Source organism: Somniosus microcephalus, chromosome 1 (assembly GCF_052327205.1).
Source record: "Somniosus microcephalus isolate GS21.2 chromosome 1, FLI_Smic_1.0, whole genome shotgun sequence".
NCBI classification, from domain to species: Eukaryota; Metazoa; Chordata; class Chondrichthyes; order Squaliformes; family Somniosidae; genus Somniosus; species Somniosus microcephalus.
Genome location: NC_140987.1, coordinates 89,233,408 through 89,260,450, shown reverse-complemented (window position 1 = coordinate 89,260,450; position 27,043 = coordinate 89,233,408).

Genomic DNA, 27,043 nt, shown 5'->3' with positions numbered 1-27,043 from the left:
AAGAAATAAATTAATTCTGAAATGGCATGCAAAGTAAAATGATTTCTGAAATTACATTACTATGCAAGAGGTAAAATAGAAATAGGTTTTAACACTATAAATAATATAAAAGCAGGGATCCTGTTTTTAAGAGTCGCAATATACAAAAGCTCTAAAGCTCATCGTTCTTTTCCTTGGATGATAAAGTATATAGTGAACTAAGGCACTGCTAGACATTGGGATAAGCTGCTCCATGCTGAGTTTATCAAAGGACTGTGCCTCGGAACACTTACTTTACCTATAGCAAGTGTTATTAAGGAAATGGCCTTGCATGAGGCAGCACAGAGGCTGTGGTTATATCCACCCAGGTGTCCCAATTTTCTTGGCTTAGTCGTAATATTACATTTAGAATAGCTTTTTTCTAAATGAGATGTACTGTTAATAGTTTAGGGAAGAGTAGAGAATTATAGAGTGTGGCTGTCATGAAGGGATTTAGCAAATAAGGTAGTTTATGTGTTTTCTGGACTCCACATTAACTTGGTCACCACCCTTTCATTCATACTGCAATATTCATACAACAAATGGACTTGATAGAATTTTTTTTTTGAATCCACATAGAAAGTGTATTTGTATCGGGAAAGATATTTACAACACATTTATGTCTTGAAGCACACACAAAATAAATAAATAAGTAAATACCTTTCATGTTCTCAGAGTAGCCCAAAGCACTTTTACATCCATTTGAGAGGATAGAGAGGGCTTCAATTTAATATCTTATCTGAAAGATGGCACCTCCAACAATGCAGCACTCTCTCAACACTGCACTGAAGTTTCAGCTTTGACTATGTGCTTAAGATCTGGAGTGGGGCTTGAACCCATGACCTTCTAACTCAGAGATAAGAGTGCTATCACTCAGCTATCACTGAGCCAAGATTGACAATGTTTGGCCCCTTACTGTAACTACGTCTTCCTTGGGTTTAGAAAGAAGCTCAACTTCCATATACAGTCAGGAGTTTTTGTTATTCCACAGGAAAACACCCGAAATACTATGCTTTTAAGAAATTTGCAATCTGTGTGGTCACATGATCTCCCTCTTCTGTTGTACATCAGGAGGGGGGAATTCCCTTGGGGCTCCTCCCACTCTGCTGCTGTTACGTTGGCAGAAGATCGGCAGAAACGTTTCCGCCAAAGTCTTGGCGGTGGAACGGGAGAAGCCCTGAGTAAATCCACTTTCAAGGCCTTGCTCTGGGGTCACGTCTTTCACTTAAAGGCAGCAGCACTGAAATCCCAAGCAACATGAACATTGAAAAAAAATCTTAAATAAACCAGTACAAAAACTAGTGGTGAAGTTCGGAAGACCACAGTCGGCAGGCACAGCATTGATGGAGCATTTTTCATCTTGATTTGCCAAGTTGAAACAATAAATGTTTAGTAAAAGCATGCATAACTTTTCAGGTTGTTGCCTTACAAGAGGCCTTGAGGGGAACTTTATGTGTTGACCCAAGAAATGGCCACTGCAGAGGTACAGTCTGCTCTAACTGCTCCTGGTGGGTGCAGCACTGGAGATATATTCCAATATTCATGCTACCAGTTACCATCTTACTAAGATCTTAGGATAAGGCCATCCCCAGGTGTTTCATACCAGCATCTACCCACTTAAAATATTAAACAAGTAAACAAAGCTCTTTTGCATTCATAGATTTACTCTAATTTATTCCATACCCGAGAGCTCACTTAGATTGAAAGGCTCTGGAAATGGGAACTAGATTTTATAAGCAACTGTATATCATCTACAAGCAATCAGTTTTATAGTTGCGACTGTCCACAGCTAAACCCCCAGCGTCTCTTTGTGCTCCAATAGCCTCTATAAATATTTCCAATACCAGGAAAGACAGCAGAGGTGACAAAGCACACCCTTGCCAAGAACGCCAATGTAAACAGAATTTGGAAGATGCTCGAGAATTAGCAATAACACTGTAGTGGGTTCACTGCATAAAATAGGCACCCCTCTTACAAAAGTGGGGAAGAATTAATATTTAATTTGCTGCTAATGTTATTTATAACAGATTTAGGCTGGCAGGCATTTACTGTATGTAATAGTATTGTGTAATGAACACTTTCAGTCCAGATTTTCCTGGAAATCTAACAGCCCAATCCAGATTATCTAATGAATCTGTGGTATTGTTTCAATACTCATGGTCTCCCGAGGAAGCTGATAAATCACTTCTTAGACATAGAAGATAGGAGCAGGAGTAGGCCATTCGGCCCCTCGAACCTGCTCCACCATTCAATGCGATCAGGGCTGATCATCGATCATTCTTAGCTGTACATTTTAGAAAAGACCATTACCAGTCAAATAAGGATAAGGATTATGTTGAAGCTATAGTGGTGGGCACATAAAAGGGTTAATATGCACAATAACTCAATTCTACCTGTGCATAATAATAATCTGCATCAGTATTTCTTAATGCAAGCTGTTCTCGTATTGTTGAGATGTGGGTTAAAGCTGATATACCTTAGATTTCTATCTCAGCTATGCGTCACTGTATATGCAGTATTGGTAAGGTTGCTGGATTTGTGTTGAACTAAATATGCAACTGTGCACGGTTCACTAGCAAGCTTCATCAGCTAATGAAGTAACAGAATATATGATGAAGAATACTATGATACAAAAGCGAAATACTGCGGATGCTGGAAATCTGAAATAAAAACAGAAAATGCTGGAAATACTCAGGCAGCATCTATGGAGAGAGAAACAGAATTAACGTTTCAAGTTGATGATCTTTCATCAGAACTATGATACAATTCATCCTAAGAAGGGATGACCAAGATAATTCACAAAACCTCAATGGACAGGACCAGGAGTGGGACATTATATCCAATAGTTCTTCTTGATGTATTCTGCTTACATACCACACAGTATGTACGTAATTAAAATTTAAATGATTAAAGTTGCAGATCTATTTATATACTTGTTAACTTTAAATACAGCTAATTAACACATGGTCCAGTGTGATTGTGGTGCTATTGTAGTGACCATTTTTCCTTGCTGCGCCATCTGTTCAAAACTGTTTCATTAGAGCTGATAAAACCACATTTGGTTTCCTGGTCATATTATCATACGTAGAAGATATGTAACTGGTTTAACATCCTACCTTCTCACTACCATGTTTGACAGCCATGGAAGACATGAGCCAGGAACCACAGTCCAGACTTTGCTACTGAGTGGTGGGGAGGGCTTTCCTTTAGCAGAAGATTCTCTACAGGCCCTTCTCTGAAGTGCTTTATATAAGCTGTAGGGACTGCAGCAATAGTCAATGGAACCACATCAGCCCCACAAGACAAATGCCGTCCCTTCTACAACCCACCTCTAACCCACAGATTGATAGAAACAGCTTTGCAACCGCTTCATCAAGCCACTAACCAAGAGCATGCCTGTGCGTAGCGCTGCAGAACACACCGCCCCGATATTCGGGGTTAATGCTCTAAGAAGGAAGTGGAGCGCTTGAATTAGTGCTCCACCTCCCTCTTGGAGCGCTAAAACTGAAGCTACTGATCGCCGGCGCTAGCGACCCAAAATGGTCGCTAACAAATTTTTCCCCCTATATTCTTAATTTCATATCAATATATGTAAATTGTATTTCTGCTATGAAACTGGTATTAACATCCCTTGACATCCCTTCAGGCTTTGCATTCCTTACTCAAGTGCACATCACCGAGTATTTCTTTATAATATAAGAAAGCACAGAACATGAACAGGCAATTGAGCACAACAAATCTGCTTTATTCATAGATCATTTACCTTCGACTCTATCATTGAGTCTATCTCACCCATTTAATTTCCAAAGAAAAAAATCTTCACAAATACTCCCTGATCCCCAAGATATCGAACCACCAATCAGTCTTAGTGGGCTGCTCTCCAAAGAAGGCCCCACCCCAACTCATTGTGCCTCATTATGTGTTTACTCATTAATTCTGTAGCATGCAATTTACATAATAAAACAGATCTATTGTTCCTGGTGATGCAGACACTTTTGTGTACTACCAACATTGTACTGTAAGACGTCAAATCCTTTTCAAACAAATACATCATGTGAAGGATAAGCAGCTCTATTGATTCTTCTAGCTGTAACTGAATATGTTTTCACAGGTCCTTGTACTGTCATTGTGTGTGATTTCCTGGCTGGGAATTTCGTCGGAGCTGCTCCCACTCCACGACCTTAACTTCACTGGACGTTATGGCAGTGGAGTGGGAGCAGCTCTGAGGCAATTTCTGGCCCTGCTTTATGTAAATTAAGGCACTTTAGTACTTCACACATCCCACTGCTCAGATAAGGAATGCTACAACATGCCTACCTACCAATTTAATATCAATAAGATTTTAGTTGAAATTGTTCAAATCGAACATTTCACCAAGTGAGAATAGGGTAGCTTAAATATGTAATGTATTCTAATAACCACTAATGGGTTTGACATATAACTGGATGAGGAATAGTGGATAGATAAAGATGGCGCAGACTAAACTCAAAATGTGACCATATTATGTAGAAGCCGAACAATTTATTCCGTTGAAAAAAACACTGAAAAATTACAAAGATACCTTTTTGGGCAGAATATCAATGGAGACAATTTTCAACTATCGCAGGGGAAAATTGAGTGGGCACCTTGGACACCCTTTTGACACCGAAGGCCTGCCTGATTAAATTTTCTGGCAGGCCTGAAAATGGGCAACCAGCATTCCTGCCCAAAACAGGCTGTTTAAATATGCAAATTGGGGTCCTATACTGGTTGTCGGATTCGGGATGCCACATTCATGGACAAAAAGGCGGAGCATGTATTGTGCACACTAGTACCAGGCACTGAATGGCTCCAGCAGCAGCCCTTAAAATGATCGCTGGAGGCCACTCCAAAAACAAAATAAAGAAATATTTGGGGAGAAAACTACAGTGGCCTGCTGCTGGCCTGTTCATGCCTGCCTCCGCCCCCGCCCCCACACCCCCCCCCCCATGATCAGCTCCATCCCTATAACAGACCCGATCTGCCGGCCGGGGCCATGCAGCTGCCAGCCGAAATGCAGCTCTGTAGAAGTGGCGAGTTGCAGTGGAGCATTGATTTGGCACCTGCAACATGCTAGATCAATTCAAATGAGACCTGAACCTAAAATTGGTTCAGGCCTCCTGACACTGACCTTGGGCCGGCGACGCAGATGCACTGCAGACTTCGGCTGCGAATGTAATCGCGCCGAGGGGGCGGGTTTGTGGAGGCAGGTCCGCTGTCAAAATTGCAAAGATTGACAGCGGGTAGGAAACCCATTGCCAGCCCTCTTACACGCGAGTCTCCCAGGTGTCGGGTCTGTCACCAAGCAGCGGGGGATAACATTCAGCTAATTAACTGGCTTGTTAAGAGCCAATTTAAGAGTATTTTGAGGCTTACTTCTAATTTTATGTGCTCCCCCACTGGTTACCTGCTGTTCGGGGAACACACCAGCTCAACCTGGCATGTTTTGCATCTGCTCTGATGTTTGTGAAAAGCTGACAGCTGCAGAAGTGGTGTCAAGGATGCCATGTTGCAGATGGTGAGTTTTTTTAATACATATAGAGATCTCTTTAGCTTACAAGTTTTTAGATCCAACTGTATGTCCAGTGCCACCTCATTGGGAGAACCTCTCTCACCAGTGACAGATCGCTTCTGTCATCTCACCTGCAGTTGCCATCTATTGCAGCAACATTGAAGCCAATGAAACAATCAGACCTTGGTCCTCCAAATCGTTCCACGATCAGCCCCAACACCAACATCACCAACCTCATCACCAACCTTCTCCGCCATCACCTGATGCTGCACTGGACACAGGGCATCAGCTTCTGACAAATTTGCTGGCTGGGAGGCCAGCGATGGCATCACCATGACCAGATTTTCTTCACTTGACACTTTAAACCCTGGCTGCCACATGATGCGCCAGGTTGACACCATCCCACACCAGCACCATGAAGCATCCCTTTAATGTCCAAACCATTCCATGCACACTCGTCACTATAGCGGGGAAGGGGGGGGAGCGGAGTTATGACTGAACAATCACTGGAACTCAGTAAGACTCTTCTCAAGTTGCGCACAGATCTGTCCAGTAAGGGGCACTTTTTGAGAAATAGATTTCACTGTATGACAACACATTACCAGAAACTTCACATGGACATTGGCTAAACCTCTCAAGTGCCTACCCTTGCGTGTTGTTAGTTGGTATGCTTGCAGTAGGATGAGGGTGAGTGTGAGGGGTGGCTAGTGAGATGGGGAAGTGACAGAGTAGATACAGAGGGTTGGGTGGAGGTGCAAGGTAAGTTGGTGTCCTGGGGAGGTCTCTTCCACCCTTGGAAGGGAAGAGAACCTCCCTGCGTGCTGTGACTCCCTCCATAAGCATATGGAGGGAGTCAATGGAGAGCCTGGGTGCAAGCGTTCACCTTTGTGCAGTGAGTGTCAGTGTTTGCAGCACCTCAATGCTGTCAAACACTGACAGAACAACTGTCAAACTCCATGTGGATGTGATTCCTTTAAGACATCATCAGACCCGCTTCCTGTTAATTGGCCGGGCTTAACAAGACCAATCAAGGTAAAATCATGCCTGCAGAGCGGATACAGCTGGGAGCGAGACTGGAATCCGGAAACCAGCTGTCCCGCCCCCATCCCGCCTCCTCAATTAAATTTGCGGCCTTCGTGTCTGTGTTGGACTGAAGTTAAAAATTTCCCAATGCCGCCAACCTAAGAAGTAAGGCCATGTGCATAGATTAAGGTATTGGAGAAATGTGTACCAAGTTTCCAAAAAAAGCATGAATGACAATTGATTGTAGGAATTGGATCAATAACCTCAAATGAGTTTCAGTGGAAACAAATGTAAACAAAGGTCCAGCGCATAATCTAACAGCTCAGAGTCAATGAAATAGCACTCCTGTGGCCTGAGCACAAGATTGCAAAGTAGTTCCAAAAACTCCAGGAAAGATAAATTACTTCCCTAGAGTTCCAGCAGTCTGATAAGTCATAGAGTCATAGAGTCATAGAGTTTTACAGCACAGAAAGAGGCCCTTCGGCCCATCGTGTCTGCGCCGCCCATCCATCCCTGTCCAGTCTAATCCCATTTTCCAGCATTTGGTCCATAGCCTTGTATGCAATGGCATTTCAAGTGCTCATCCAAATGCTTCTTGAATGTTGTGAGGGTTCCTGCCTCTACCACCCTTTCAGGCATTGAGTTCCACATTCCAACCACCCTCTGGGTGAAAAAGTTCCTCCTCAAATCCCCTCTAAATCTCCTGCCCCTTACCCTGAATCTATGCCCCCTTGTTATTGACCCCCCTACTAAGGGGAAAAGTTCCTCTTTATCTACCCTATCTATGCCCCTCATCATTTTGTACACCTCAATCAGGTCCCCCCTCAGCCTTCTTTGCTCCAAGGAAAACAACCCCAGCTTGTCCAGCCTCTCTTCATAGCTGAGGCGCTCCATCCCAGGTAACATCCTGGTGAATCTTCTCTGCACCCTCTCCAAAGCAATCACATCCTTCCTATAGTGAGGCGACCAGAACTGCACACAGTACTCCAGCTGTGGCCTCACCAGCGTTTTGTACAGCTCCATCATAACCTCCCTGCTCTTATATTCTATGCCTCGGCTAATGAAGGCAAGTATCCCATATGCCTTTTTAACCACCTTATCTATCTGTTCCGCTGCCTTCAGGGATCTATGTACATGTACACCAAGGTCCCTCTGACCCTCTGTACTTCCTAGGGTCCTACCACTCATTGTGTATTCCCTTGCCTTATTTGTCCGTCCAAAATGCATCACCTCGCACTTTTCAGGGTTAAATTCCATTTGCCACTTTTCCGCCCATCTGACCAACCCGTTTATATCGTCCTGTAGTGAAATACACTATTTAAAAGAAACATATAAGCTGTTTGGTGGCAAAGTTGATATCAGTTTGCTGATAGCAGTGTGTAAAGTAATTCATTTACATGGTAAAAGTGCTGTGTCCATATTTCTTCGCTGTATTTGAATGGCGTAAATCACACTGTTCCTCTCTCACAACTGCAACAGTCCCTACACTTGCAGTACATTAGTATTCCACTTCATTAAAAAAATAACACCCTTCATTTCTCAACAGATAAATAATCCTTATCCAGCTCTGCTGCATTAATTCTGAAGGCATGTCGCAGGAGAACGGTGATGAAGCAAAAGATGATGTCAAATTGTTAAATGAGGGATGGGGTGAAATGACCATCAGCCTTTTGAAGATGGACATCATCCAGGGAACATCACCAATTCCATGTTTCCAGAGGGGACCTGCGCTCAAACCATGTAGGGCTAATTCTCCGACTCGTGCTTCTTTTGAGCGTGTGTCTCAGCTGGGAGTACAGCATGTGCAAATTTACCCTAATATCTACACTCTGAAGCTGAGTAGTGGGAAAACCCTTTACAGGCTGATTAATTATTAACAAAGCTCTCTCTGAGTACACCATACAAACCAGCTCAGGGTCCCTATGCAGGCAGATGTTGGACCTTCCATGTCCCAATTATCCTATAGCCTGCTGGAGGAGTGTATGCATCTGTTCCAATCAGATCATCAATATTGGTGTCTCCATGCAGTTTGGTAACTCCCAGATGCACATTAATGTTGCAAAATGTGCTGAGCACAGTTGGGAACAATAAATAGGTTTACTAGTCAATTTACGTGCCCCACCAGTGCAGACCAGGAACTTGCTTGTACATCGCTTGCCAATGTTGCAATTCAGAGCTTTGCTAAGTGGGCTGTCAAACCTCAGCAACCAGTACTTTGTAAATCCAAAAACAAAACAAAATGATATAATTTTATTACACAAATCATGCTAAAAGGTCCTGTATACATTTATAGAATTATAATTCTAATTTTTCATCATGACAGTGATTATTACCGTAGTGAAGAGAATTATAGGTTATCATTATAAGAATTACCATCGGGTAAGAAAATAATCATTATAGTTTTTTGACATTCTCTCCAGTTTGTTCACCACAAAATATTTGAAAAAGCTTAAATAACTGCTGAAAAGTGTCTTTATTTTAAGCTTTGTGTTCATATTCAAAGAGATTAAAATGTTTAATCATAAAATCATAGAAAATTATGGCACAGAAGGAGGCTATTTGGCCCATCATGTCTGTGCCGGCCAAGAAAGAGCTAATGGTGGGTACCAATATTTTTACAGACAAATAAAATTATTTAATACTTCATGATTATTTAAAAACGTTTTTAGCAACTAAGGGATTTTTATGGGGCTATAAATTTACAAATGCCTAATAATTCAACTAAGTCAAAGTTCTGTGTGCTGATTTCCCCCCTGCAAACGGCAGGGGTTTGTAATTCTATTAGCCACTTGCACTTGCTTGGCCCTTTTGCTCCTTTCACTTCCATCTTGGTGCCACATGTCAGTTTGACCTAGAAATAAGAAAACTTGGTCAGCTGAAACCAACCACACTGCTGCATAAATTGCAAGCTCTCCTAGTTCCCTCAGGCTGCATTAATTCACAGTTGTACTATGTGAGCATGGCGAACCGTGCTCTGGCTCTATCTTTACTTGTTTTGTCAAAACTCATTACTCTAAATAATACCTGTTTTAGTGCTGTTAAGTCTATAAGAAAACATCATACAAATCCTTGCTTTACACTGTTCAAGGTCATGAATTATATTGAGGTACATTACTGGTTACATATACTGATGATGCACCTTTCATATGCTACACAATTAACCATTTTGCTCACCAGTAATTCCAATGTTTAGATTATTTGCAACAGATTGACTGGTTCATTTTAGGTTAGTTTTTATTGAAGCATTAACGATGCTTTTACCCTACAGGAACATAGGAACAGGAGTAGGCCATTCAGCCCCTCGAGCGTCTTCTGCCATTCAGTTAGATCATGGCTGATTTGTGCCTCAACTCCATATCCATTGATACCCTAACCAAAATCTGTTTAAAATTTGAATCTATCTATATTATTAAAAGTTTTGTGTCTGTCATATATGTCTGTAATGTTGCAATGCTGTAATGAGCCAGTAATGTTGCTCTTTGGTGCAAGCTAACCATGTGACACCATGAACCAGATCTCCACAACACAGCCCATTTGGATTTTGCTGCTACTTTGAGTTACTTGCTGAAGAAAATTAATTTGAAAAAGTTTGTAGTTTGCTAAAGAAAAATAATCAAATAACGTCAGGAGGACATTGAAAAGCTCTAACTGAATTGCTGACTTTAGTTAATTCTTTTTGAAGTATGTGGAAAACAAACAGAATGCAAAGCAACCTAGCAACTAGGCCATAAGTATAAATGTACATAATATCCAGACAAAACATATAAACACAAAAACAGTAAAAGGGTAGTCAAAGGAATGCTGGAGCCGATTAGGGACCAAAAAAATCTTCTTGCGGAGGCAGAGGGTATGGCTGAGAGGAGGATGCTGCCAATGCAACAGTAAAGGAGGAGGTAGTAGTGATATTGCATAGGATAAAAATAGATAAAGAGGAGGTACTTAAAAGGTTGGCAGTCCTCAAAGTAGGAGAGTCACCCGGTCCAGATGGGGTGCATCCTACGTTACTGAGGGAAGTAAGGGTAGAAATTGTGGAGGTTCTGGCCACAATCTTCCAATTGTCCTTGAATATGGGGGTGGTGCCAGAGGGCTGGAGGATTGCAAATGTTACACCCCTGTTTAAAAAAGGGGAGAGGTATATACCTGGCAACTATAGGCCAGTCAGCCTAACATTGGTGGTAGGGAAACTTTTATGCCGGAATTATTCGGTTGGGGGGTATCAGCAGGCACGTTTGGTGGTGGGTCAGCTGGGAGAATCTTTTTTTTTGACAGTGGGTAGGGAACCCGCTGTCAACCCGCCTCCACACTAGTCTCCCAGATGTCGGGTCTGTCAGTGCTGAACAGACCTGACACCAAGCGGAGGGGGAGGCAATTTAGATCATTAGCTGGATTGTTAAGAGGCAATTAAGTCGTATTTTAAGCTTATCTTTAGATTTTTAGAGTTTGCCAATGGCTTCCCCATTGCTCGGGGATCACGCCAGGTAAGGAGGTCAGGTGTTGTGTCACTATGTGATGATTTATAAAATTGACAGCTGCAAATAGTCAATAAAAGCTCCCATTTCATAGGTTTTCACTTGCCAAGGTTAGAAGCTGTTGCTTACTGCATTTGGAAGAAAGATTGAGTTTTATGCAGCTTGCAAGTGTTTGGAGCAAACTCTCTATCCAGTGTCACCTCATTGGAACAACCTCTCTCACCATTGACAGATTGCTTCTGTTGTCTCAACCTCACCTGCCATTTATTCCATCAACATTAGTGCCCTTGACAAAATCTCACCTTGGTCCTCAGAATCCCACCACAATCAGCCCCAACACCAGCAGGACCAGGCATACCAGCAGCACCAACAACAACACCAACCTTCTCTGCAATCAGCTGGTGCTGCAAAGGACAATGGTGTAAGATATCTTTAAACCCAAAGAAATTGCAAAGGAATAACGATTCTGCAAAAAGTAGGTTTGCCAACTCAGCAGATTCAGGCTGGCTGATGACCTAGAGTGAATTCTGGTCACATCAGATAAGCACAGAGGGCTCAGATCATCACAAAGACAGGCCTCCCAGCAGACATACCTAAACTGAGAAAGGGGTACAGCATGGAGCCAGTAGGATAAGCAAGATGCCTTTAGAAACACAAGACATTTAGAACAGAGATAGGGAAATAGCTGACCTCAGCAAGATGGGAGAGGGCCTGTCAGCGGCACCCTCTCCCTTGTAATTGGACAATGGGATGGGTAAAAATGATTGACACCAGGTATCCACCAGCCCATCAAAATAAGGTATAAAAAAGGGGTGACCGAGAGAGGGAAACAGGCAGTTAGGGGGTGAAGGCTTCTCCGAGGGGGATGCATGCTGGCTACGGCTTAACAGCTCCAACAGCTCGAGGGACGATCAAACAGAAGTGACCGATGCCGCAGACTCCAGGAATCCATCCAATCTGGGACAACCGTACTGCCTCACCATTCATCTGTCCAGTCATTTTTTTCCGGTCCAGGGCCGTAGATTGCTCTCATCTGGCTGATGATGCGTCATCAAGTGACGTCACCAGATCCGCTTCCTTCAATTGGCCGGCAATCGAGCTGGCTGGGCTTAACAAGCCCAATCAATGTAAAATTCTTTTCACAGAGCGGGATGGAACCAGCAGCAGGGTCGCACCACACCACCGATTCCAGCTGCCCCGGACCCGCCTCGGTAGGCAACATCGCGGCCTTAGAGACAATAATCCAGGACAAAATTAATTGGCATTTTGAAATATGGGCTAATAAATGAAAGTCAGCACAGATTTCTTAAAGGCAAATTGTGTTTGAATTCTTTGATGAAATAACGGAGAGGGTTGATGAAGGTAGTATGGTTGATGTTGCGTATATAGACTTTCAAAATGCGTTTGACAAAGTACCACATCATAGCAAAATTAATGCCTGTGGGATTAAAGGGGTAGTGGCAGTATGGTTACAAAATTGGCTAAGGGACAGAAAGCAGAAGTAGTGGTGAACAGTTGTTTTTCAGACTGGAGGGAAGTATACAGTGTTGTTCCCCAGGAGTTGGCATTAGGACCACTGCTTTTTAAAATATATATTAATGACCTGGACTTGGGTATACAGGGCATAATTTCAAAGTTTTCAGATGATACAAAACTCGTAAATGTAGTAAACAATGAGGAGGATAGTAACAGACTTCATAGACAGACTGGTAAAATGGGCAGACACATAGCAGATGAAACTTAATGCAGAAATGTGTGAAATTATACATTTTGGTAGGAAGAATGAGGGGAGGCAATATAAAGTAAATGGTACAATTTTAAAGGGGGTGCAGGAACAGAGAGACCTGGGGATGTATGTAAGCTGAGCTTTGAAAGTGGCAGGACAAGTTGAAAAGGCTGTTCAAAAAGTATATGGGATCTTTGTCTTTATTAATAGAGAAATAGAGTACAAAAGCAAGGAAGTTATACAAAACCTTTATAAACCACTGGTTAGACCTCAGCTGGAGTATTGTGTTCAAATCTGGGCGCCACACTTTAGGAAGGATGTCAAGGCTTTGACGAGGGTGCAGAAGAGATTTACTAGAATGGTACCAGAGATGAGGGACTTCAGTTATGTGGAGAGACTGGAGAAATTGGGTTTGTTCTCCTTAGAGTAGAGAAGGTTAAGAGGAAATTTGATAGAGGTGTTCAAATTCGTGAATGGTTTTGATAGAGTAAATAAGAAGAAATTGTTTCTAGTGGCAGAAGAGTCAGTAACAAAAGGGTACAAAATTAAGAGCCATGATTTTGCCAGCACTCAGAGTGCAGGTTCGGAGGCAGGTCCACTTCAAAATTGAAATGATTGACAGCGGGTTGGGAACCCGCTCCGAACCCGCCTCCATGTAAGTTTCCAAAGAGTCGGGTCTGCAATTTCAGAACAGACCTGACACCAAGCGGCGAGGGAGGCATTTAAGATAGTTAAGTGCTTGTTAACTACTATTTTGCCAGTCTATTTCTTTTTTCCCACTTTTTTAACATGGTTCTCATTCGGAGATCACATCAGGTAAGTAGGTCGGGTTCTCTATGTCTCCCCTTTGCTGTGAATAGGTGGCAGCTGCATAAGTGGTATGAAAGCTACTATTTCACAGCTGTTCAGTTTCCAGAATGAAACTGAATGAAAGAAGCTTGAGCCTTCAGGACTTGGAAGATATTTTTGAGCTGTATGCAGTTTGGAAGTGTTTGGAGTAAACTTTCTATCCACTGTCACTTTCTTGGAGCAAGCTCTCTCACCATTGACAGATCGCTTCCGTCACCTCAACCCCACACCAGCACCATAAAGCATCCCTACATGACCAAGCCATTCCTTTCACACTCATCACAATTGGCAGTGGGGTCGGGGGGGGGTGGCAAGTTATGTCTCAACATTCACTGGAACTCACTAAGACACTTCCAAAGGTGAGCACAGATCTGTCCAATAAGGTAAAGTTTTGAAAAAGTAGATTTCAATGTTTGACAACACATTAACAGAAACTTCACATGAACATTGGCTAAACCACCCAGGTGCCTACCCTTGTGTGTTGTTAGTTCATATGCTTGCAGTAGGTTGAGTGAGGGTGAGTGTGAGGGGTGGCTAGTGAAATGGAGAAGTGATAATGTAGATAGTGAGGGATGGGTGGAGGTGCAAAGTAAGTTGGTGTGAGTAAAGATGTGCAGGAGTAGGTAAGGGAAGGCAGAGTGATGGGGATGTGATGAGTGGCAGGATGAGATTGAGTGTGGCTTGGTATTAACGTTTCATAATCTACTGAGATCATTGAAGGGCTTATGCCACAGCAGCCTGGTCCTCCTGATGACATCCCTGTTTCTGCTTTCCTGTGCAATGTTCAACCAGGCTGCATTGGTCTCCTGGGGAGATTCTCTTCTGCCCACGGGAAGGGAAGAGTGAAAGGATATTTACTAGTCCTAGTGCCTTTAGGGCTATCCTGGATCAGGTGTATTTCTCAGATGTTCACTTTCAACTAAAGTTTGAGGTAGCCGAATCCTAAAGGCGCTTAACTGGGTCTAAAGGTCTGGGCTATCTCTCGCTAAAGGAAAGGAGCAATGAGAATGTTACCGTCCTCCAGATAGCACTTTTAATAAGTTTAGCTAGGCTGTAACGTCCCAGGTATTATGAGAGTCCAGAGACCTCCTTCAGAAATGTACCTCTCCACCAAAGAGTGTACAGAGATTGGGTTCGTGAGTTATTGATACAGACGACTTATGTGAGTCAATTCAAAAAATATATAGAGATATATTAAAAGAACCAACATGCAATTTACAGTTGGTGAATCAGTCAATCACAACGTTAACAGTTCTAAAAAGAGAAAAAATACGATCTTTTTAACAGAGAATCTTACTTTTAAATCTTAACTTTGCTACAGTATTACAGTTCTTAAAATTTTCTATACAGGATATCCATCAATATCAAATTACCTTAGATCCCTGAGGTACAAAGAGTGGAATACCACAGAGCCGCCTCTGTAGTCGAGAATCGCTTTGCCCGATTAAACTGAGTCTGATATCCCATTTGTGACTTCAATATTTATACCCTTTTTCAGTTGTATCCCATAAGGTTTCTGCTGGTCCAAGTTAATTATCACTATTCATCTTTCTGCTGACCTCTGCAATTCTTACTGCTACATCAGCAGTAGTTATTGGGGGTTTTTACCATATAGGTGTGAAGGCAGATGTCCCTTATTTCATGTGCCATCTTTACGAGGGCAGATGTTCCTTATCTTATGTGCCATCTTTAAGAGCTTTAATTTAGATCACTTATCCAGGGTTGACCATTGTTCTGTTCCCAAAAGGCCAGCCACTCGGAGCCACCAATTCTTCTGTTACACTAAGGTTATTTATTCAGGGTCAACAACTTGTCCAGTTTCAATGGCCAGAATTCTTTCATAGCTATTTCATAGTTAGGTTTCTAAATTTTCAAACCCAGTTTGTCATGTTTTAAAGAATTTATAAGGTAGAGTTCATTATAAGGTACTCTTCAGGATCAACCACTGTCTTATCTCAACAAGGCCAGAATTCTTTCATAAGATAATGGCCTAGAAATTCGGTATAGCCGCGTTTGGGGCGCTAGTCCTGGTGATGCGCAAAGTTTAGCGCCAGGCGCAATTTAGCGCCACCTAGCGCGATATTGGGTTGCAGCGTCCCTAAAGGTGATTGCGGCACTAAATCAGGCGCTGCACGCTACTCTTAAGGCGCTAAACCGGCGGCACAACCCAATTTCGCGGTGGCGGGGCGCAGCGAAGGTGCTGTCAATAATCACTTTCCCTGAGACACACTGGCGTCAGCCAGCTCTTAAAGGGGCAGGTCAATTGGCATCACCAGACACACTCACTGCCTTGTAGGCCTTCAAAGCGGTGGGAGCCTACCTGTGGCGCACCAGCCTAGCAAGACATGGAAAGGGTGAGGCAGAGGGTAGAACGCCTCACTGATGGGGCATTGGATGCTTTGGTTGGCGCAGTGGAATCAAGGCCAAGGAAGATGGCCGGAATGTGATTTATGTTTTGGACAGTCTCCCGGGTGTGAGAGCCAGTTATGTGTCAGTGTATTAGTTTTGCTTTCTGTTGTCATAGCTTTCTCATGTTTGAAGGAACCACATTTTGTGTAATGAAACACTTTCTTCATTTACAATGGCCATGCCTGCTATTTACATGCATCTTGCCCTTCACAGGCTTGGGGGTATCAGACCGGCTCCATTCCTGTTCTTGGAATGGCAGCAAGCATTCCGTGAGAGGGGCCTAGAAGCTACTTCTGATCAGCCTCTGACGCGCAGCCTGAGAAGAGCCGCTCGCGTAGAAGTTCAGGCCAGCAGGCATCTTCTCAGCCACCGACAGAGATGTCCTGCATCTTATCTGAGGCTGCAGATCTGGCTGAAGCAGCTGGCACAGTTCAGTCACCACCTCCTTTCTAAATCGCAGCCTTCTGACACACTGCTCCTCCGGCATGTTCATGTAGGAAAACTGCTGTCGGAAAACCCTGCCAGCGTAAAGTCTGCTGTGGCGACGTCTGTTGGCCCTCCTCCGTCTGGCCATGCCTGCCCCCCTCTCCCAGCGTCTCAGTGCCCTTTCCAGATGTTTCAGCAGCAGGACGTTCCACTCCAATGCAGCCCCCATAATAAGTGCCCACAGGAAGGTTCCCTGTTGTCAAGGCTCACCAACAGCAAGGTGATGGTCAGAAGGCTGAAGATCGTCTGCCTGCGCTGGCTCAGTGGTCAAATGGCTCTCAGTGTGCAGCACAGCAACTCTTTGTAGCTCTCGAGGAAGTTGTGCTCCAAAAATGGCTGCCGCTTTTAAACCACACCAGTCCCCTTTAAATAATGCTCCTCCAGCCCGAGAGTGACTTGGTAAGGTCCAGGTAAGCTGTCACTATTAGCGCCAGGTGCTACGGAGGGGGGCGCCACTGAATTTCCAGTCCGGGGCGCCCAAAAGGTGTTGCACGCTCAAATGACGTCACAATCAGCCTGCGCCCATGAGCGGGCGCTAAGATTTAGCGCCGGTGCTAAATGCATGCTCAATATGGGGCGAGGCGCTAGGCGCCCTGCGCCTGCCCGGAAATTGGCTAGCGCCCCACTTCTCGGCCTATTTAGGCGTTAATCGGTGGCGCTAACAACCGAATTTCTCCCCCAATGTATTTTTCTAAAAAGGCTATATAGTATATTTTTCTAAAACAGTTATATAGTATATTCCTTCACAAGAGAACCTTCCTGCCTGCTGTGACTCCCTCCATAAGCATATGGAGGGAGTCATGGGAGAGCTTAGGTGCAGCCATGCACCTTTGTGCAGTGCTTGTCAGTGTTTGCAGCACCTCAATGCTGTAGAACACTGACAGCAGAACTGTCAAGATCAATTTGGACATGGCCCCTTTAAGGAAACCGGCTGATGACCCGTCATCAAATGACGTTATCAGACCCGCTTCCTTTTAATTGGCTGGGAACCTCACAGGGTGGGCTTAACAAGCCCAATCAACATAAAATGGCCTGGAGAGTGCGGGCTCCAGTAGGCAGTGAGCTGGGACCGCGACACCAACCCCGGCTGCCCCGGACTGGCCTTGGTTGGTGAAATTGTGGCCAAGGTGGTGGGCAAAAGAACCAGAGGAAACATTTTTTTACACAGCGAGTTTTTGTGATCTGGAATGCACTGCCTGAAAGGGTGGTAGAAGCAGATTCAAATAGTAACATTCAAAAGAGAATTGGTTAAGTACTTGAAGGGAAAAAATTACAGGGCTTTTGAGAAAGAGCAGGAGAGTGGGATTAATTTTATAGCTCTATCAAAGAGCCAGCACAGGCATGATGGGCCGAATTGCCTCCTTCTGTGATGTGTCATTCTATGATTCTTTGATTCTATGAAAACACAGTTGTGGAGTGGAGAGGAGGAATTATGAACTAAAATAGTAATATCAATAAAATAAAGAATGGAATAAGCTCATAGAAGAAAAAATAATGTTTGGAGAGTGCATAAGATGGAAGAGAGGAAGAGCACCACATCCAATCACAAAGTAGTTAGCAATGCAACAGGTGATCAATTAGCTGTCTCTACTTAGGTTTCACCAAATTGAATTTCCAAAGATTACTTGCCGAACTACCTGTGTTAATTTAATTTCATGTTGGAATATTTTTTATTATGAGTTGTAAATGTTTCACTGAGAACCGTATCAGCACTGCCCTCATTGTAAATCCTGGTGAGATCTAGAGTATGAAAGTACTTAAGGTGATGCTTTTCTGCACTGGTAACTTGCACGAGTTACCATATATACCTGAATATAAGGCAAACACGTATAAGACAAATCCTCTGTACAAAATTCCATCCAAAAATATAAAATCCATGACCCTTCTATAAAATTAGACTTAATGTCACAACGCTTCTGCCTATTAAAATTCTCACCTTTGTGCTGACTGGCATCCACTAATACATTTGTTCTCCGTGTGTTTCTCATTTGTGCCTTCTTATCAGCTGTTGCTTTGCTCCTCCAGCATTGTAGCATTTAACTGGTAACTTCAGTCCTGACCCCAACTGCTGATTTTAAATATCTTCAGTCTTCATCGATCCTCCTGGACTGTGGTCCATTGTAAACGAGCAATGGGAGCCTGGGGTGAAGTCAGGAGTCTGGGTGAGAGTTGAGATGTAAATATCGAGGTAGATTTACACTTTTGGTGGTGACTGACTGATACATCGCGCCCAATTTTCCTTTCCATAGAAAGGAATGTTGAGCAGGTGTATAACGGGCAGTTGATCCGATACTGCCAGTTTTCTGTCATGGCTAAAGATAAAATGTTACCCCATCCTAATCCTGGTGGAGCAGAGTAGATTGACGCAACAGCAGACAGGAACATTGCTATTGTTGCTTCTGATGGGGATGAATTTTCACACATGCTCTCCCGTCCATCTCTCGTAACTTCGATGGAGAAACCCCAAGAAAATGGAATCAATGCACTTCCTGCCATTTTGCTGAATTTTCCTTGGTTCTCTGCTAATGTTATGGCAGATGAATGGGACAACCCCTGCAGAAGTTCACCCTATAGTCTTTGGAGACATTGCTTTGCTCAGAAGGAAAATGGCCTGGAGAGAAACCATTGAAGGAAGATGTGAGAAAGAAAGATTCTAAGAGAAGGATGAACCATCCGTGGCTAACTAAGGAAGTAAAGGATGGTATCAAATTGAAAACAAAAGCATACAATGTTGCAAACAATAGTGAAAGGCCAGAGGATTGGGAAATTAAAAAAAAAGCAAAGGATGACTAAAAAAATGATAAAGAGTGAGAAGATAGCTTAGCAAGAGTAAGCTAGCAAGAAATATAAAAACAGACAGTAAGAGCTTCTACAGGCATATAAAAAGGAAGAGAGTAGCCAAAGTAAACGTTGGTCCCCTAGAGGATGAATCTGGGGAATTAATAATGGGAAACAGGGAAATGGCGGAGGCTTTGAACGAATATTTTGTATCGGTCTTCACGGTAGAAGACACTAAAAGCATCCCAATAATGGATAATCAAGGAGCTATTGGGGTGGGGGGGGGAACTTAAAACAATCACTATCACTAGAGAGAAAGCACTAGGCAAACTAATGGGACTAAAGGTGGACAAGTCCCCTGGACCCGATGGCCTGCATCCTAGAGTCTTAAAAGAGGTGGCTGCAGAGATAGTGAATGCATTGGTTGTAATCTACCAAAATTCCCTGGATTCTGGAGAGGTCCCAACGGACTGGAAAACCGCAAATGTAACACCCCTATTTAAGAAAGGAGGGAGACAGAAAGCAGGCAACTATCGACCAGTCAGCCTAACATCTGTCATTGGGAAAATGCTGGAGTCCTTCATTAAGGAAGTAGTAGCAGGACATATAGAAAATCAAGATATAGTCAAGCAGAGTCAGCATGGTTTTATGAAAGGGAAATCATGTTAGACAAATTTGCTGGAATTCTTTGAGGATGTAATGATTAGGGTGGATAAAGGGGAACCAGTGGATGTGGTGTATTTGGATTTCCAGAAGGCATTCGATAAGGCATCACATAAAAGGTTATTACACAAGATAAGAGCTCATGGGGTTGGGGATAATATATTAGCATGGATAGAGGATTGGCTAACTAACAGAAAACAGAGGGTCGGGATAAATGGGGGTCATTTTCAGGTGGCAAACTGTAACTAGTGGGGTGCCGCAGGGATCAGTGCTGGGGCCTCAACTATTTACAATCTATATTAATGACTTGGATGAAGGGACTGAGTGTAATGTAGCCAAATTTGCTAATGATACAAAGATAGGTGGGAAAGTAAATTGTGTGGAGGATGCAAAGAATCTCCAAAGGGATATAGATAGGCTAAGTGAGTGGGCAAAGATCTGGAAGATGGAGTTTAATGTGGGAAAATGCAAGGTTATCCACTTTGGTAGGAAAAATAAGAAAGCAAATTATTATTTAAATAGGGAGAGATTACAAAATGCTGAGGGATCTGGGGGTCCTTGTACATGAATCACAAAAAGTTAGCATGCAGGTACAGCAAGTAATTAGGAAGGCAAATGGAATGTTGGCCTTTATTGCAAAAGGGAATGGAATATAAAAGTAGGGAAGTCCTTTTACAACTGTATGGGGCATTGGTGAGACCACACCTGGAGTACTGCATACAGTTTTGGTCTACTTATTTAAAGAAGGATATACTTGCATTGGAGGCAGTTCAGTAAAGGTTCACAAGGTTGATTCCGGAGATGAAAGGGTTGTCATATGAAGAAAGGTTGAGTAGGTTGGGTCTACACTCATTGGAGTTTAGAAGAATGAGAGGGAATTTTATTGAAACATATATTTTGAAGGGGCTTGACAGGGTAGATGCAGAGAGGATGTTTGCCCTCGTGGGGGAATCTAGAACTAGAGGGCATAATTTCAGAATAATGAGGCACCCTTTTAAATTGGAAATGAGGAGGAATTTCTTCTCTCAGAGGGTCGTGAATCTTTGGAATTCTCTTCCCCAGAGAGCTGTGGAGACTGGGTCATTGCATATATTTAAGGTGGAGATAGACAGATTTTTGAAAGGTAAGGGAGTCAAGGGTTATGGGGAGCGGGCAGGGAAGTGGAATTGAGGCCAAGATCAGATCAGCCATGATCTTATTGAATGGTGGAGCAGGCTCAAGAGGCCAAATTACCTACTCCTGCTCCTACATCTTATGTTCTTATGTTCTTATATGAACTGTCTATAAGACAAATCCCCCATCTTTTTATCCTTGAACAGGGATATAAATCTCTAGATTTGTGCACAAGTATATACAGTTGTTAATATGTTTGCATGGTGACCTGATTGATAACATGCAAAAGAGAAACATGCACTTGGTGCTTACTTTGCTTCAAAGCTGTGGAGCCATATACTCTGGTTTAATGTTTGAATCCTGGAAGTAGATTTCATCCACCTATACAGAAACTGCCTGATTTTCATTACATTGAAATCAATGGAGGGAAATCAGCCTGGATCTATAAAGGGCGGGTGATCAGATCCAGCCATATTACCACCCAGGCAGTGAGAATGAAAATCTACTCCCTGATGTCCTTTGCTGTTGTTTTTAATCAATCAGAGCCAATGCTGTGATACATTGAAAACAGTATAGAGCTGTTGGAGTAAAGTCATTTGTTAAAAAGTGATTAAAGTGTAGCCTAGGTTTTCTAATTTTAATGTCATTTATTCTAGGATGACTATTGGTGGGTTTTGAACAAACCCAAAGCGGAGTGTGTTGTTTGAACCCAATTTTCTGAGGTTAACTCATTAGCATAACATCAGGTGTAGATTCAGACGGGTATAGTGAGCACACCAGTGATGGAAACAGAAACTTATGTGTAAGTAAAATTTAAAGGGACGGACACAATTTAAGGGATGTACCACAATAGGGGGAAGAAATTCATTAGCAGCCATTTACCAAGGCCGACACTGCCCCGTAATTTCCCGTGTGTCTGTATGCAGTGCCCAATCACAAGGCCCAATTTGTACCACTGCTGTGTCTCGTCCATGCAAATGAAGGGGCAACAGGAAATTCAGGTGCTTTCACGTGGTTTTTGTTGAAGCACACCTGGGACTATGTGATAGCACCCAAATTTCCTATTTCCCCTTCATTTGCACTCATGTTGCATTCATTTCTGTTCTCTTGGAAAATCCACCCTATATAATGTCAAGTGAAATAGCAAGCAGATTTATTTCACAGGTTAGCAATATTAGCTGCTTACGAGTGTCACCAAAAGACAGAATTATTGTTTAAATGCAGGCTAACACTGCATCTAAAACACATATCAGACCTTGAAATTCCATGTGGTGAATTATGCCGAGTTTGCGCCAGTCAATCATGAGTTATGCTTGTTGATGCTCCGTAGTGATGAATCCACCAGGATTTCATGGGTCAGTTAATTTCCATATTGATTTGAGGATCTATTTTCACAAGTCACATGTAAAGTGGGAATAATGAGCTGGGGCTGCTTGGAGAATGAAGTCCTGCCTTGAAAAAGCCGGTTCTGGCTAAAGATTGCATCTTGGGGAAGGAACAGGTAAGTAGGAAAGTGTTTGGATCAATTAGTTCACTGTCAGATAGCCGCAATGGATGGCTCATGTGTATTTTTGTGAAGAATGTCTGGTACCTCACGATCTGACACTGACAGACGAAAGAAGGATGAGGGCTGACTTATTCAAACAGGTGATTATTATTGGCACAGTCATGTGGGGCAAAGAGGTCTGATGTGTTGTAAGTTTTTGAATGGATACTGGATTGAAGGTTTAGTCCTTTATTTGAAGGCAGAGGAAAAGGATTTAAGGCAGTGATGACTCTGGTTAAAAAAAAGAGAAGACTTCAGTGATCAGTTAGGAACACAGGAACAGGAGTAGGCCATTCAGCCCCTCGAGCCTGTTCCGCCGTTCAATTAGATACTGGTTGGTCTGTATCTTAAGTCTATCTATCCGCCTTGGTTCTGTAACCCTTAATACCCTTGCAACATTCCATCTGCTTATGAGTGTCACTAAAAGTCAGCATTATTAATTAAATGTATACTAACAATGCATCTAAAGATTTGTGCTCTAATGCTCCTTGCAGTAGTCACGGAGGAGTGATGATCATCCTGATGCTCTCCTCCATGCACTTCAGCTTCTAAAGTGACTAGGGCCACCTCCATAGGAATGTTCACGTCCAAGCAAAGTTGTGTAGGGCAGCTATGCAGGACACATAAGCTGACGCATACTGTAGAGTACTTACTGACCTGTTAAGGTAGCGAAAGTGCCCCTTTAAGACCCCAATGATTTTCTCATTGAGCACTTTAGTAGAGATATATGCCTCATTGTAATGTTCCTCAGCTGCTGTTCAAGCAGCTCTTAATGGGGGTTCAATATCCAGGGGAGTGGTGTCACCCACAAGCATTTGGTTGACATGATTTTTTACCGGATTCTGAAGGATGAATGCATCATGACAACTTTCAGCAAATCCTGCAGTGACATATAGGATCCTTTGCATGTTGTCACACAAAATCTGTACATTCATGAAGCCCTTTCTGTTGAAGAAGCTGAAGCGATTAACCACAGGAGCTAATAAAGCTCCATCAATTGCATCCTGGATCTTGGAAAGCCAGCCATTCTATGGGCTGAATTTTGCCAGCACTCAGAGTGCGGGTTTGGGCACAGGTCCGCTATCAAAATAGCAAAGATTAACAGCGGGTAGGAAACCCACTGTCAACCCGCCTCCACACGAGTCTCCCAGGTGTTGGGTCTGTCTGCGCAGAACTGACCCGATGCCAAGCAGCGGAGGAGACAATTTAGATCATAAAATGGCTTGATAACAGACAATTTAATGCTATTTTGAGACTACCTTTTAATTTGACATGCTCCCCACAGGTTACCCGCTGCTCAGGGAATACGCCAGCTCACTCTGGCGTGCGTTGAGTCTGCTTTGATTTACCTGATAACTTGACAGCTGCAGAAGTGGTCTAAAGGATACCATGTTGCAGCTATTTCAGAGCTCAGAAACTGTTGGTTACTGCATTTGTAAGGCATATAGAGATTTCTTTAGCTTGCAAGGGTTTAGAGCCAACTCTATATCCAGTGCCACCTTATTGGAACAACCTCTCTCACCATTCTGTCATCTCACCTGCAGCTGCCATCTATTCCAGCAACATCGGTGCCATTGAAAAAATCACACCTTGGTCCTCTGAATCCTTCCACAATCAGTCCCAACACCAACATCACCAGGCACACCAAACATCACCAACAACATCACCAACAAGAACAACAATCTTCTCTGCCATCACCTGATGCTGCTGTGGGGGGTGGTGTGTGGTGGTGTTTGGTGCGTACGCCCAGTCAGCACTGCCCCTGGCTGTCTCTGAGCAGTTCGAATCGCTCCCACGCCCCTGGGTTCTAGGCACAGGACTTAGGTACAGGCGACGATACAGAAAAGACTCGAGTAGACAGATGGTTTGGATGTAAGCAAACCTCAAGATTTTATTAAACAGAAAAATAACAGTCTTACGAGAAGTTACTAGTATAGAATTACAGGCAAATACAAATAACTATACTTATGCAGGGAATGGGGAACACACGGCACATCGAGGGAAAACAACTATCTTAACAATCCCCTTATCCTTATCCCACCCCCTATACCTAACTAGATTAAGCTATGAGGGGCCAGAATTCATGCTCAACAATCAAAGATCTGCTGAATTCAAAACAGCGGTGGGGTTTGGGGTTCGCTCTTTGTGCTCTCTGGAGCCTGCCGTCGTCACGTGGTCTCCGGGTACTGCAAGGGCGTTGTCCAGGTACGAGTACCCCAAAGTTAAAGTCTCTGCTTGGGTACTTAACCTTGCAGGGATGATGGTTCCTCTTCCTCGGTCGGCAGTTGAAGTTTGCATGAAGATAGTCACAGGTCGGCTGGATTGAAGGCCCGATTATTCGAAGCTTGTCTTCAATTGTCTTCCAAATTCGTCTTCCCAATTTGTCTCGGCTCCTCGCCTCGTCGTGTCCCGCCTCACCTGACCTGGTTTGTCTTACACTGCACAGGACACAGGACATCAGCACCCGACCACATTGCTGCCCGAGAGGCCAGCGATGGCATCACCATGGCCAGATTTACTTCACTTGATGCTGTACATCCTGGCTGCCACATGATGCACCAAGCTGACACCATCCCACACCAGCACCATAAAGCATCCCTACAATGTCCAAGCCATTCCTTTCACACTCAACATTCACAGATCTGTCCAATAAGGTGAAGTGTTGAAAATATAGATTTCATTGTTTGACAACACATTAACAGAAACTTCACATGAACATTGGATAAACCTCTCAAGTGGTTGTATGTTGTTAGTTGGTATGATTGGACTAGGATGAGGGTGAGCATGAGGGGTGGCTAGTGAGATGGGGAAGTGGTAATGCAGATAGAGAGGGATGGATGGAGGTGCAAGGTAAGTTGGTGTGAGTAAGGATGTGCAGGAGTAGGTAAGGGAAGGCAGAGTGATGGGGATGTGATGAGTGGCACAGCAGGGTGAGTTTGAGTGTGGCTTTGCAGTAAGGTTTCGTGATCCACTGAGATCATAGAAAGGTTAGCGCCACTGCAACCAGGGACTCCTGACGACATCCCTGCTTATGTCCTCCTGTGTAACGTGCAACCAGACTGCATTGATCTCCTGGGGAAGTCTCTTCTGCCCATTGGAAGGGAAGAGAACCTCCCTGCGTACTGTGACTCCCTCCATAAGCATATAGAGGGAGTCATGCATGAGCCTGGGTGCAGACATGCACCTCTGTGCAGTGCTTGTCAGTGTTTGCAGCCCCTCAGTGCTGTAGAACACTGACAGCACAACTGTCAAAAATCAATGTGGACATGGTCACTGTAAGGAAACCGGCTGATGACGCGTCATCAAATGACGTCATCAGATCTGCTTCCTGTTAATTGGCCAGGAAACCCGCAGGGTGGGCTTAATAAGGCCAATTATGGGAAAACTATTTTCAGGAAGCGGCTGCAGAGGGGAGCGGGACTGGAACCCGCCAACCAGCTCTCCCGCCGCCATCCCGCCTCTGCAAGAAAAATCATGCCCTATAAGTCTGGATGGCCCTATCTCGCTGCTGCCTTGCTGTAATGCCAAGGTCAATGAATTCTGCAGCTCCCCTGTAAGGTGCATCAGCATGCCCATTTTGCACCCCGGCTGATAAATCCCCCCCTGTGACTGTTGGAAATGACTGGTGCTACAAAAGATGATTGTGGTTGTCACCTTCATTGCCACAGAGAGAGCTGTGTGGGTAGATGGCCATGGCTGCAGGTCTTCATGCAGCAGATGTCAGAGCTAATTCCCCTATTGTCCCTTTGCTGAAGCATACTTTTCCAATACAGATCTTCTCACTAAGGTCCTCATAGGGCCTGTGCTGCCTGTATATTCTTGGGACGAGAGCGGGTTTAATATTTGGTTGGATGAATTCTCCTTAAATGCTGCCTCACTCTTATTTGCTCCATTCTTATTTGCTCCAGCCTTTCCTGCTCCTCCTCCTCCTCCGTGATAATGGAATACAAAGGCATGCCCATAGCGAATGACATAGCTGAACTTGAGAAGCATACACTTGGAGTGGGGAAGGGGGTGGGAAGAATCTCCCAGTGGTCTCACATGCTGAGAAGCAAGGCGAAGGCTATGTATGCAGAATGCCAAAATAATTGCTCCAAAAAGTCGTTCCCAACTGCAGTAATCATACTGAAACTTTCAGTAGTCTTCAGGCTCAGAAACACCTTGCTTCCATCGGGCTCAGCAGATCCTCGCAAGAGCTGCACCCTAGCTTTCTCACTGCAACTTAGCACTAGGGCATTGCAAGTGTAAAATTCAGGAAATTCAGGGCTGCAGCATCACTGAACCTTACTTCAATAAATTTTAATTAGAATTCTGGGGACATGGCGGGCAACTTGTGGGAAGGGCCAAATGATGTTTGAAAACATAGAAACATAGAAACATAGAAGATAGGAGCAGGAGTAGGCCATTCGGCCCCTCGAGCCTGCTCCGCCATT